Raw genomic sequence first — 11585 nt, 5'->3', positions numbered from 1 at the left:
GGCACTAAGTGGGCTATCGTGGAGTGGGGTTAGCACCGAGTGCTGCATTTAAGCCTGCGTGGTGGCTGTTTCCTGGAGAGGAAGGTAAGGCATCATGAGGACATGTCCTGTGTGATGTCGGGGGATGGGCTGTCATTATTGGGGTGCAGGCGCTGGCCACGGCTTCCCAAGGATGTGTCCTGTCCGTGATGGGTTGGCATCAGTTGCCTATGAAGGGGATGGGTTTGGCAGTTCAAGAGGATGGGGTGAGGTAGGTAACCTGCGTAGAGTTGTGATCCCATTGCTGGAGGAATGACGCCCAAAGGGTGTCTTGCAGGACGTAGAGAAGATAGACATGCTGAGGCGTCTGTGCCGCTCTCCTTGAGGATAGGTGAGTTATGCGAACATGCCCTTTGGCCACTTTGTTCCCTTGTTTGGGAATGTGCAAAGTGAAAATTTTTCTCCCAGAGGGCATGATGCGTCCGGCCCGTGAGGCACGAAGGACTTTCGAAGAGCCAGAGATTTATCTGGAGCAGTGTGTTGGCGGAACAGCGACGCGGGCACTGTTGCGATGCCGGGTGCGCTGCCGCAGACAGGCACTGTGCCCTTTGAAGCTTCCAGGTCCCCTTGGGTGGCAGAGGTCTTCTGTTGGCAGTCTGTCTGTGGTTTTAGGGGACAGTGCCTGTGATCTCTGTGAGGTTCTCGGTAGTGTCGCTGTGGTAGTGGAGAAGTCCCAGGATCCTTGGGGTAGGGTCACTGGCATCAAAGCAGACATGCTTGTGATCTTTCGTCCCAGGTGTACAGTGTCCCCCTGTTTGCACGATGTCTGTGGCTTCCAATAGGGGCGAGTTGCCCCGTGGGCAGGAGGAGGCCGCGGAGTACGATCTGGCAAGGATTTGTGCATTTCCTCGGGGTACAGGGCAGCAAACCCTGCTGGCTTTGTGCTGGCGAAATATGGCAGGGATGGTAGGGTAGTTTCGGCTGTGTGGTCCAAACCTGGGTCATGGTTGCTGAAGCCCACCACTTCCTGTGGTGGGCATTCCTATGGGTCCACAGAAAGTGATTTGGCCTAGTTGGCGAGAATTGGCACATAGGCCGAATTTCGTTAGCCCCTTGAGTGGTGCCGGGCTGCATCTTGCCTGTAGCCTGCTGCAGGTCAGGGTCGGCCCGACCAGCGGAGGTCCTCTTGCCTCCAGGAGTACCGGAAGGGGTCCCAAGTGCACATCAGATGTGCTACCAGCTGGCAGGATCTCCGGGTCCACGTATATGTCGCACCCACAGCCGGGAGGCAAGTCTGGTTAGGTCTTTGTGCTTTGGTCAGAAGGCTTGCCTGTGGGAGAGCGGGAATCCGTGGCCAATATCAGCAGACCCTGGGTTTCAGAGTTCGCATTCAGCCTCTTGAAGCTTGAAGGGGTCTATCTCCATTCAGGGGGGGCAGTGTGCAAAGCTAGCGCGCTGTGTATAAACTGTGGCTTTTACGGTTCGTTGTCTCTGCAGAGGGCCTCAGGGATACACGGAGACCAAGATGCAGATTCAGAGGAACAGAAAGAAGCCCACAGGCGCATCCTCGTGAGCAGTGACAGTCACACACGTGCACACGCGTGAACACACACATAGACCCTCTCACATACCGGCCAAGGTACGTGCCTAACTTTCTGCAGTCGTGCTGTCAGACAAACATTGAGTCCTCAGTAAGGGTAGAGGTCCTTGGGAATCAGGGTCCGGGCTCAAGCCCAGGTAAACATTCGCATGAATCAGGTTCTATGCAGACACCGTCCAATTCTGACGCCTGCGTGTTTTATGTCCACTTCTCAGACGCAGTTGCAGGGCAAGAGTGGCCGTCAGGAAAGGCAAGAAGACTTTGCGTTGTCTGATGACTGGAGGAGAACTGTAAAAGTGAGGTGGGGGCAGGTTGCTAAGCTTGGTCCTGGATGACTCAGGATGGTAGGCGTTCACCTACCCAAAATTGTGCCAGTGGATATTATGTTTTCCTCAGACTTGCCCAGTGGCTTCAAGAGTAGTTTGACTGTTGCTCTTGCAGAGTGGCCTGAGGGCAGTGGATATCCCCGGCTTTTGGAGTACTACGATGTCATGGCTCCTCTGCAGACCCTCATGCCATGCCTGCTTGTGTTCTGCAGCGTCCCAGCACGTGCTTAGATCGATGATGACACCCTTGTGTGCATTCCTTGGAAAATCTGAACAAAATGAGTGAGAACACTCTACCATCTCCTCATCAAATCTGAGGTCCAGCACGTTTCCTCTCTCGGGCGTAGGGCACTGTGAGGAGCAAGGTAGGTAACCTGCATAGAGTTGTGATCCCATTGCCTGAGGAATGACACCAAAGGGTGTCTTGCATGACGTAGAGAAGATAGACATGCTGAGGGCCAGCATCCCCTGCTGACATGCATGCAAACACCACTCAGGGCTCTAGACCTGGAGGGGCTCCTCTCTGAGGGTTGACTGTGTCTGCCTCTAAGCTGGGTTGTCTGTGAATATCAGGTCACTGCTGAAAGACCGTTGAGGGAGTGTGAGAAGTCAGGCTCTCCTGCTGGTCTTCAGAGGCGGAGTGTGTGGTGGTGTAGGCCCAGTGAGCTTGCAGCTTGGAAAGGTGTGTTTTGGCCGGGATCTCGCTTTGTGCACGCCGCTTTAGGGTTTAGCTCTGGAAGCCAAAACGAGCAAGCTTCCCTGGTTGGGGCCTGGAGTATGAGGCCAGGCCTGTGGACCTTTCTGTCGTTTGATTTGGAGCTTTGATGTTCTAGAGTTCCCGGTGTGGCTGGAGCAGTGAGTGGGTGTGGACTGGGGTTGGGCTTTGGTGGAAGGGGACTGGTGGATTAGGCCTAGGTAGGGCCCATGTCAGCTCCTGTACTGCAGCTCCCGGCACAGGTGTTGACACAATGTGGGCCATCGTGGAATGGGGTTAGCACCGAGTGGTGCATTTAAGCCTGCGTGGTGGCTGTTTCCTGGAAAGGAAGGTAAGGCATCATGAGGACATGTCCTGTGTTATGTTGTGGGATGGGCTGTCATTATTGGGGTGCAGGCGCTGGCCATGGCTTCCCAAGGATGTGTCCTGTCCGTGATGGGTTGCATCAGCTGCCTATGAAGGAGATGGCTTTGGCAGTTTATGAGGATGCGTTGAGGTAGGTAACCTGCGTAGAGTTGTGATCCCATTGCCGGAGGAATGACGCCCAAAGGGTGTCTTGCAGGACGTAGAGAATATAGACATGCTGAGGCGTCTGTGCCGCTCTCCTTGAGGATAGGTGTTGTGTGAACATGCCATTTGACCAGTATGTTGCTTGTATGGGAATGTGCAAAGCTAAAAGTTTTTCTCCCAGAAGGCATGATGCGGCCGGCCTGTGAGGCACGCAGGACTTTCGAAGAGCCAGAGATTTATCTGGAACAGTGTGTTGGCGGAACAGCGACGCGGGCACTGTTGCGATGCCGGGTGCGCTGCCGCAGACAGGCACTGTGCCCTTTGAAGCTTCCAGGTCCCCTTGGGTGGCAGAGGTCTTCCGTTGGCAATCTGTCTGTGGTTCTCAGGGACAGTGCCTTTGATCTCTGTGAGGTTCTCGGTAGTGTTGCTGTGGCAGTGGAGAAGTGCTAGGATCCGTGGGGTAGGGTCAGTGTCATCAAAGCGGACATGCTTGCGGTCTGTCATCCCTGGTGTACAGGGTCCCCCTCTTTGCATGATGTCTGTGGCTTCCAATAGGTTCGAGTTGCCCCGTGGGCAGGAGGAGGGCATGGAGGACGGCACGGAGGACGAGGCTGGCAAGGATTTGTGCGTTTCCTTGGGGTTCAGGGCAGCCAACACTGCTGGCTGGGTGCTGGCGAAACATGGCAGGGATGGTAGCCTAGTTTCGTCTGTGGGGTCTGAACTTGGGTCATGGTTGCTGAAGCCCACCACTTCCTGTGGTGGGCATTCCTATGGGTCCACAGAAAGTGATTTGGCCTAGTTGGCGAGAATTGCCACATAGGCCGAATTTCATTAGCCTCTTGAGTGGTGCCGGGCAGCATGTTGCCTGTAGCCTGCCGCAGGTCAGGGTCGGCCCGACCAGCGGAGGTCGTCTTGCCTCCGGGAGTGCTGGAAGTGGCCCCAAGTGCACATCAGACGTGCTACTAGCTGGCAGGATCTCCGGGTCCACGTATGTCACACCCACGGCCGGGAGGCAAGTCTGGTTATGTCTTTGTGCTTTGGTCAGAAGGCTTGGCTGTGGGAGAGCGGGAATCCGTGGCCTATTTCAACAGCCCCTGGGTTTCAGAGTTTGCATTCGGCCTCTTGAAGCTTGAAGGGGTCTTTCTCCGTTCAGGGAGTGCGGTGTCCAAAGCCAGTGTGCTGTGTATCAACTGTGGCTTTTACGGTTCGTTGTCTCTGTAGAGGGCCTCAGGGACACACGGACACCAAGATGCAGATTCAGAGGAACACAAAGAAGCCCAGAAGTGCGTCCTCGTGAGCAGTTACAGTCACACACATGCACACGCGTGAACACACACATAGACCCTCTCATATACCGGCCAACGTACGTGCCTAACTTTCTGCAATCGTGCTGTCAGACAAACATTGAGTTCTCGGTAAGGGTAGAGGTCCTTGGGAAGCAGGGTCCAGGCTCAGGCCCAGATAATCATTCACATGTATCACGTTCTCTGTTGTCCCTGGTCCAATTCTGAAGCCTGCGTGATTTATGTCCACTTCTGAGGTGCAGTTGCTGGGCAAGGGTGGCCGTATGGAAAGGCAAGAAGACTTCCGCGTTGTGTGATGACGGGAGGTGCTGAGAACTGGAAAAGTGAGGTGGGGGCAGGTTGCTAAGCATGGTCCCGGATGACTCAGGAAGGTAGGCGTTCACCCACCCTAAGATATGCCACTGGATATTAGCTTTTCCTCAGACGGGCCCAGTGGCTTCAGGAGTAGATTGACTGTTGCTCTTGCAGAGTGGCCTGAGGGCTGTGGATTCCCCAGGGTTCTGGAGTACTACGAAGTTATGGCTCCTGTGCAGACTTGCATGGCATTCCTGGTTGTGTTCTGCATCGTCTCAGCAGTGCTTGGATCGATGATGACACCCTTGTATGCATTCCTTGGAAAATCTGAACAAAATGAGTGAGACACTCTACCTTCTCCTCATCGAATCTGAGGTCCACAACATTTCCTCTCTCAGGCGTATGGGACAGTGAGGAGAGAAGTAGGTAACCTGTGTAGAGTTGTGATCCCATTGCCAGAGGAATGACCGCCAAAGGGTGTCTTGCAGGATGTAGAGAACATAGACATGCTGAGGGCCAGCGTCCCCTGCTGACATGCATGCAAACACCACTCAGGGCTCCAGACTTGGAGGGGCTCCTCTCTGAGGGTCGACTGTGTCTGCCCCTAAGCTGCGTCGTCTGTGAATATCAGGTCAGTGCTGAAAGACCGTTGAGGGAATGTGAGGGGGCATGCTCTCCTGCTGGTCTTCAGCGTCGGAGTGTGTGGTGGTGTAGGCCCAGTGAGCTTGCAGCTTGGAATGGTGTGTTTTGGCCAGGATCTCGCTTTGTGCACGCCGCTTCGGGGTTTAGCTCTGGAAGCCAAAATGAGCAAGCTTCCCTGGTTGGGGCCTGGAGCATCAGGTCAGGCCTGTGGCCCTCTCTGTCGTTTGGTTTGGTGCTTTGAAGTTCTTGAGTGCCTGGTGTGGCTGGAGTAGTGAGTGGGTGTGGACTGGGGTTGGGCTTTGGCGGAAGGGGCTGATGGATTAGGCCTAGGTAGGGCCCATGTCAGCTCCTGTATTGCAGCTCCCGGCACAGGTGTTGGCACAAAGTGGGCCATCGTGGAGTGGGGTTAGCACCGAGTGCTGCATTTAAGCCTGCGTGGTGGCTGTTTCCTGGAGAGGAAGGTAAGGCATCATGAGGACATGTCCTGTGTGATGTCGGGGGATGGGCTGTCATTATTGGGGTGCAGGCGCTGGCCACGGCTTCCCAAGGATGTGTCCTGTCCGTGATGGGTTGGCATCAGCTGCCTATGAAGGGGATGGGTTTGGCAGTTCAAGAGGATGGGGTGAGGTAGGTAACCTGCGGAGAGTTGCGATCCCATTGCTGGAGGAATGACGCCCAAAGGGTGTCTTGCAGGACGTAGAGAAGATAGACATGCTGAGGAGTCTGTGCCGCTCTCCTTGAGGATAGGTGAGTTATGCGAATATGCCCTTTGGCCACATTGTTCCCTTGTTTGTGAATATGCAAAGCGAAAAGTTTTTCTCCCACAGGGCATGATGCGGCCGGCCCGTGAGGCACGCAGAACTTTCGAAGAGCCAGAGATTTATCTGGAGCAGTCTGTTGGCGGAATAGCGACACGGGCACTGTTGCGATGCCGGCTGCGCTGCTGCAGACAGGCACTGTGCCCTTTGAAGCTTCCAGGTCCCCTTGGGTGGCAGAGGTCTTCCGTTGACAATCTGTCTGTGGTTCTCGGGGACAGTGCCTTTGATCTGTGTGAGGTTCTCTGTAGTGTCGCTGTGGCAGTGGAGAAGTGCCAGGATCCGTGGGGTAGGGTCAGTGTCATCAAAGCAGACATGCTTGTGGTCTGTAATCCCTGGTGTACAGGGTCCCCCTCTTTGCATGATGTCTGTGGCTTCCAGTAGGGTCGAGTTGCCCCGTGGGCAGGAGGAGGCCACGGAGGACGAGGCTGGCAAGGATTTGTGCGTTTCCTCAGGGTTCAGGGCCGCCAACCCTGCTGGGTGGGTGCTGGCGAAACGTGGCAGGGATGGTAGCCTAGTTTCGGCTGTGGGGTCTGAACTTGGGTCATGGTTGCTGAAGCCCATCACTTCCTGTGGTGGGCATTCCTATGGGCCCACAGAAAGTGATTTGGCCTAGTTGGCGAGAATAGGCACATAGGCCAAATTTCGTTACCCCTCGAGTGGTGCCGGGCTGCATGTTGCCTGTAGCCTGCCGCAGGTCAGGGTCGGCCCGACCAGTGGAGGTTGTCTTGCCTCCGGGAGTGCTGGAAGTGGCCCCAAGCGCACATCAGATGTGCTACTAGCTGACAGGTTCTCCGGGTCCACGTATATGTCACACCCACGGCCGGGAGGCAAGTCTGGTTAGGTCTTTTTGCTTTGGTCAGAAGGCTTGGCTGTGGGAGAGCGGGAATCCGTGGCCTATTTCAACAGCCCCTGGGTTTCAGAGTTTGCATTCGGCCCCTTGAAGCTTGAAGGGGTCTTTCTCCATTTAGGGAGGGCGGTGTCCAGTGCCAGTGCACTGCGTATCAACTGTGGCTTTTACGGTTCGGTGTCTCTGTGGAGGTCCTCAGGGACACACGGAGACCAATATGCGGATTCAGAGGAACACAAAGAAGCCCAGAAGCTCGTCCTCGTGAGCTGTTACAGTCACATACACGCATAGGTGTGAACACACACATAGACCCTCTGAAATACCGGCCAACGTACGTGCCTAATTTTCTGCAGTCGTGTTTTCAGACAAACATTGAGTTCTCAGTAAGGGTAGAGGTCCTTGGGAAGCAGGGTCCAGGCTCAAGCCCAGGTAAACATTCGCACGAATCACACTCTCTGTGGGCCCCAGTCCAATTCTGAAGCCTGCGTGATTTATGTCCACTTCTCAGGTGCGGTTTCTGGGCAAGGGTGGCCGACAGTAAAGGCAAGAAGACTTTCGCATTGTCTGATGACTGGAGGTGCTAAGGAGAACTGGAAAAGTGAGGTGGGGACAGGTTTCTAAGCGTGGTCCCAGATGACTCAGGAAGGTAGGCATTCACTCAGCCTAAGATGTGCCATTGGATATTAGGTTTTCCTCAGACGGGCCCAGTGGCTTCAAGAGTAGTTTGACTGTTGCTCTTGCAGAGTGGCCTGAGGGCTGCAGATTCCCCAGGGTTTTGGAGTACTACGAGGTCATGGCTCCTCTGCAGACCCGCATGGCATGCCTGGTTGTGTTCTGCAGCGTCCCAGCACGTGCTTGGATCGATGATGACACCCTTGTATGCATTCCTTGGAAAATCTGAAGAAAATGAGTGAGAACACTCTACCGTCTCCTCATCGAGTTTGATGTCCAGCAAGTTTCCTCTCTCGGGCGTAGGGGACAGTGAGGAGTGAGGTATGTAAATTGGGTAGAGTTGTGATCCCACTGCCAGTGGAATAACGCCCAAAGGGTGTGTGGCAGGACTTAGAGAAGATAGACATGCTTAGGCCCCGCGTCCCCTGCTGACATGCATGCAAACACCACTCAGGGCTCCAGACTTGGAGGGGCTCCTCTCTGAGGGTCGACTGTGTCTGCCCATGAGCTGGGTCGTCTATGAATATCAGGTCAGTGCTGAAAGACCGTTGAAGGAATGCGAGGGGGCAGGCTCTCCTGCTGGTCTTAAGAGTCGGAGTGTGTCCTGGTGTAGGCCCAGTGAGCTTGCAGCTTGGAAAGGTGTGTTTTGGCCGGGATCACGCTTTGTGCACGCCGCTTCGGGGTTTAGCTCTGGAAGCCAAAACGAGCAAGCTTCCCAGGTTGGGGCCTGGAGCATGAGGCCAAGCCTGTGGCCCTCACTGTCGTTTGCTTTGGCGCTTTGATGTTCTTGAGTTCCCGGTGTGCCTGGAGCAGTGAGTGGGTCTGGACTGGGGTTGGGCCTTGGTGGAAGGGGACTGATGGATTAGGCCTAGTTAGGGCCCATGTCAGCTCCTGTACTACAGCTCCCGGCACAGGTGTTGGCACAAAGCGGGCCATCGTGGAGTGGGGTTAGTACCGAGTGCTGCATTTAAGCCTGCGTGGTGGCTGTTTCCTGGAGAGGAAGGTAAGGCATCATGAGGACATGTCCTGTGTTATGTCGTGGGATGGGCTGTCATTATTGGGGTGCAGGCGCTGGCCACGGCTTCCCAAGGATGTGTCCTGTCCGTGATGGGTTGGCATCAGTTGCCTATGAAGGGGATGGGTTTGGCAGTTCAAGAGGATGGGGTGAGGTAGGTAACCTGCGTAGAGTTGTGATCCCATGGCTGGAGGAATGATGCCCAGAGGGTGTCTTGCAGGACGTAGAGCAGATAGACATGCTGAGGCGTCTGTGCCGCTCTCCTTGAGGATAGGTGAGTTGTGTGAACATGCCATTTGGCCAGTATGTTGCCTTGTTTGGGAGTGTGCAAAGCGAAAAGATTTTCTCCCACAGGGCATGATGCGTCCGGCCCGTGAGGCACGCGGGACTTTCGAAGAGCCAGAGATTTATCTGAAGCAGTGTGTTGGCGGAACAGCGACGCGGGCACTGTTGCGATGCCGGGTGCGCTGCCGCAGACAGGCACTGTGCCCTTTGAAGCTTCCAGGTCCCCTTGGGTGGCAGGTCCCCTTGGGTGGCAGAGGTCTTCCGTTGGCAATCTGTCTGTGGTTCGCGGGGACAGTGCCTTTGATCTCTGTGAGGTTCTCGGTAGTGTCGCTGTGGCAGTGGAGAAGTGCTAGGATCCGTGGGGTAGGGTCAGTGTCATCAAAGCAGACATGCTTGCGATCTGTCATCCCTGGTGTACAGTGTCCCCCAGTTTGCACCATGTCTGTGGCTTCCAGTAGGGTCGAGTTGCCCCGTGGGCCGGAGGAAGGCACGGAGGAAGAATCTGTCCAGGGTGTGTGCATTTCCTCGGGGTTCAGGGCCGCCAACACTACTGGCTGGGTGCTGGCGAAACATGGCAGGGATGGTAGCCTAGCTTCGGCTGTGGGGTCCGAACCGGGGTCATGGTTGCTGAAGCCCACCACTTCCTGGGGTGGGCATTCCCATGGGTCCACGGAAATTGATTTGGCCAAGTTGGCGAGAATTCGCACATTGGCCGAATTTCGTTAGTCCCTTGAGTGGTGCCGGCCCGCATCTTGCCAGTAGCGTGCTGCAGGTCAGGGTCGTCCCGACCAGCGGAGGTTCTCTTGCCTCCAGGAGTGCTCAAAGAGGCCCAAAGTGCACATCAGATGTGCTACTAGCTGGCAGGGTCTCTGGGTCCACGTATATGTCATACCCACGGCCGGGAGGCAAGACGGGTTAGGTCTTTGTGCTTTGGTCAGAAGGCTTGGCTGTGGGAGAGCGGGAATCCGTGGCCTATTTCAAAAGCCCCTGGGTTTCAGAGTTTGCATTCGGCCTCTTGAAGATTGAAGGGGTCTTTCTCCATTTAGGGAGGGCGGTGTCCAGTGCCAGTGCACTGTGTATCAACTGTGGCTTTTATGGTTCGGTGTCCCTGTGGAGGACCTCAGGGACACACGGAGACCAAGATGCGGATTCAGAGGAACACAAAGAAGCCCAGAAGCGCGTCCTCGTGAGCAGTTACAGTCATATACACGCACAGGTGTGAACACACACATAGACCCTCTGACATACCGGCCAACGTACATGCCTAACTTTCTGCAGTCGTGTTGTCAGACAAACATTGAGTTCTCAGTAAGGGTAGAGGTCCTTGGGAAGCAGGGTCCGGGCTCAAGCCCAGGTACACATTCGCATGAATCACGTTCTCTGAGGACCCGGGTCCAATTCTGAAGCCTGCGTGATTTATGTCCACTTCTCAGGTGCGGTTTCTGGGCAAGGGTGGCTGACAGTAAAGCAAGAAGACTTTCGCGTTGTGTGATGACTGGAGGTGCTAAGGAGAACTGGAAAAGTGAGGTGGGGACAGGTTTCTAAGCGTGGTCCCAGATGACTCAGGAAGGTAGGCGTTCACTCAGCCTAAGATGTGCCATTGGATACTAGGTTTTCCTCAGACGGACCCAGTGGCTTCAAGAGTAGTTTGACTGTTGCTCTTGCAGAGTGGCCTGAGGGCTGTGAATTCCCCAGGGTTTTGGAATATTATGAGGTCATGGATCCTCTGCAGACCCGCATGGCATGACTGGTTGTGTTCTGCAGCGTCCCAGCACGTGCTTGGATCGATGATGACACCCTTGTATGCATTCCTTGGAAAATCTGAACAAAATGAGTGAGAACACTCTACCGTCTCCTCATCGAGTCTGAGGTCCAGCACGTTTCATCTCTCGGGCGTACGGACAGTGAGGAGCGAGGTAGGTAACCTGCGTAGATTTGTGATCCCATTGCCGGAGGAATGACGCCCAAAGGGTGTCTTGCAGGACGTAGAGAAGATAGACATGCTGAGGCGTCCGTGCCGCTCTCCTTGAAGATAGGTGAGTTATGCGAACATGCCCTTTGGCCACTTTGTTCCCTTGTTTGGGAATGTGCAAAGCGAAAAGTTTTTCTCCCACAGGGCATGATGCGTCCGGCCCGTGAGGCACGCAGGACTTTCGAAGAGCCAGAGATTTACCTGGAGCGGTGTGTTGGCGGAACAGCGACGCGGGCACTGTTGCGATGCCGGGTGCGCTGCCGCAGACAGGCACTGTGCCCTTTGAAGCTTCCAGGTCCCCTTGGGTGGCAGAGGTCTTCCGTTGGCAATCTGTCTGTGGTTCTCGAGTGCAGTGCCTTTGACCTCTGTGAGGTTCTCGGTAGTGTCGCTGTGGCAGTGGAGAAGTGCCAGGATCCGTGGGGTAGGGTCAGTGTCATCAAAGCGGACGTGCTTGCGATCTGTCATCGCAGGTGTACAGTGTCCCCCTGTTTGCACGAAGTCTGTGGCTTCCAATGGGGTCGAGTTGCCCCGTGGGCAGGAGGAGGCCACGGAGGACGAGGCTGGCAAGGATTTGTGCGTTTCCTCAAGGTTCAGGGCCGCCAACCC

The 11585-nt window shown here is 55.3% G+C and overlaps 4 non-coding genes across 4 annotated transcripts; all 4 read left to right on the top strand.

Moving 5' to 3' along the window:
- The first annotated feature begins 2134 nt into the window (after positions 1 to 2134).
- On the top strand, positions 2135 to 2227 carry LOC132421340 (small nucleolar RNA SNORD116). The gene has a single exon (XR_009518610.1). It is a non-coding gene; the product is annotated as a small nucleolar RNA SNORD116 (small nucleolar RNA).
- Positions 2228 to 5015: 2788 nt separating this feature from the next.
- LOC132421342 (small nucleolar RNA SNORD116) lies at positions 5016 to 5107 on the top strand. Its single transcript, XR_009518612.1, has one exon. It is a non-coding gene; the product is annotated as a small nucleolar RNA SNORD116 (small nucleolar RNA).
- A 2785-nt stretch (positions 5108 to 7892) lies between these two features.
- LOC132421349 (small nucleolar RNA SNORD116) lies at positions 7893 to 7985 on the top strand. The gene has a single exon (XR_009518618.1). It is a non-coding gene; the product is annotated as a small nucleolar RNA SNORD116 (small nucleolar RNA).
- A 2803-nt stretch (positions 7986 to 10788) lies between these two features.
- LOC132421316 (small nucleolar RNA SNORD116) lies at positions 10789 to 10881 on the top strand. The gene has a single exon (XR_009518589.1). It is a non-coding gene; the product is annotated as a small nucleolar RNA SNORD116 (small nucleolar RNA).
- The last annotated feature ends 704 nt before the right edge of the window (positions 10882 to 11585 follow it).

The sequence above is a fragment of the Delphinus delphis genome, chromosome 2 (genome assembly GCF_949987515.2).
Source record: "Delphinus delphis chromosome 2, mDelDel1.2, whole genome shotgun sequence".
Classification (NCBI taxonomy): domain Eukaryota; kingdom Metazoa; phylum Chordata; class Mammalia; order Artiodactyla; family Delphinidae; genus Delphinus; species Delphinus delphis.
This window is presented reverse-complemented; position numbering and strand designations above follow the sequence as displayed.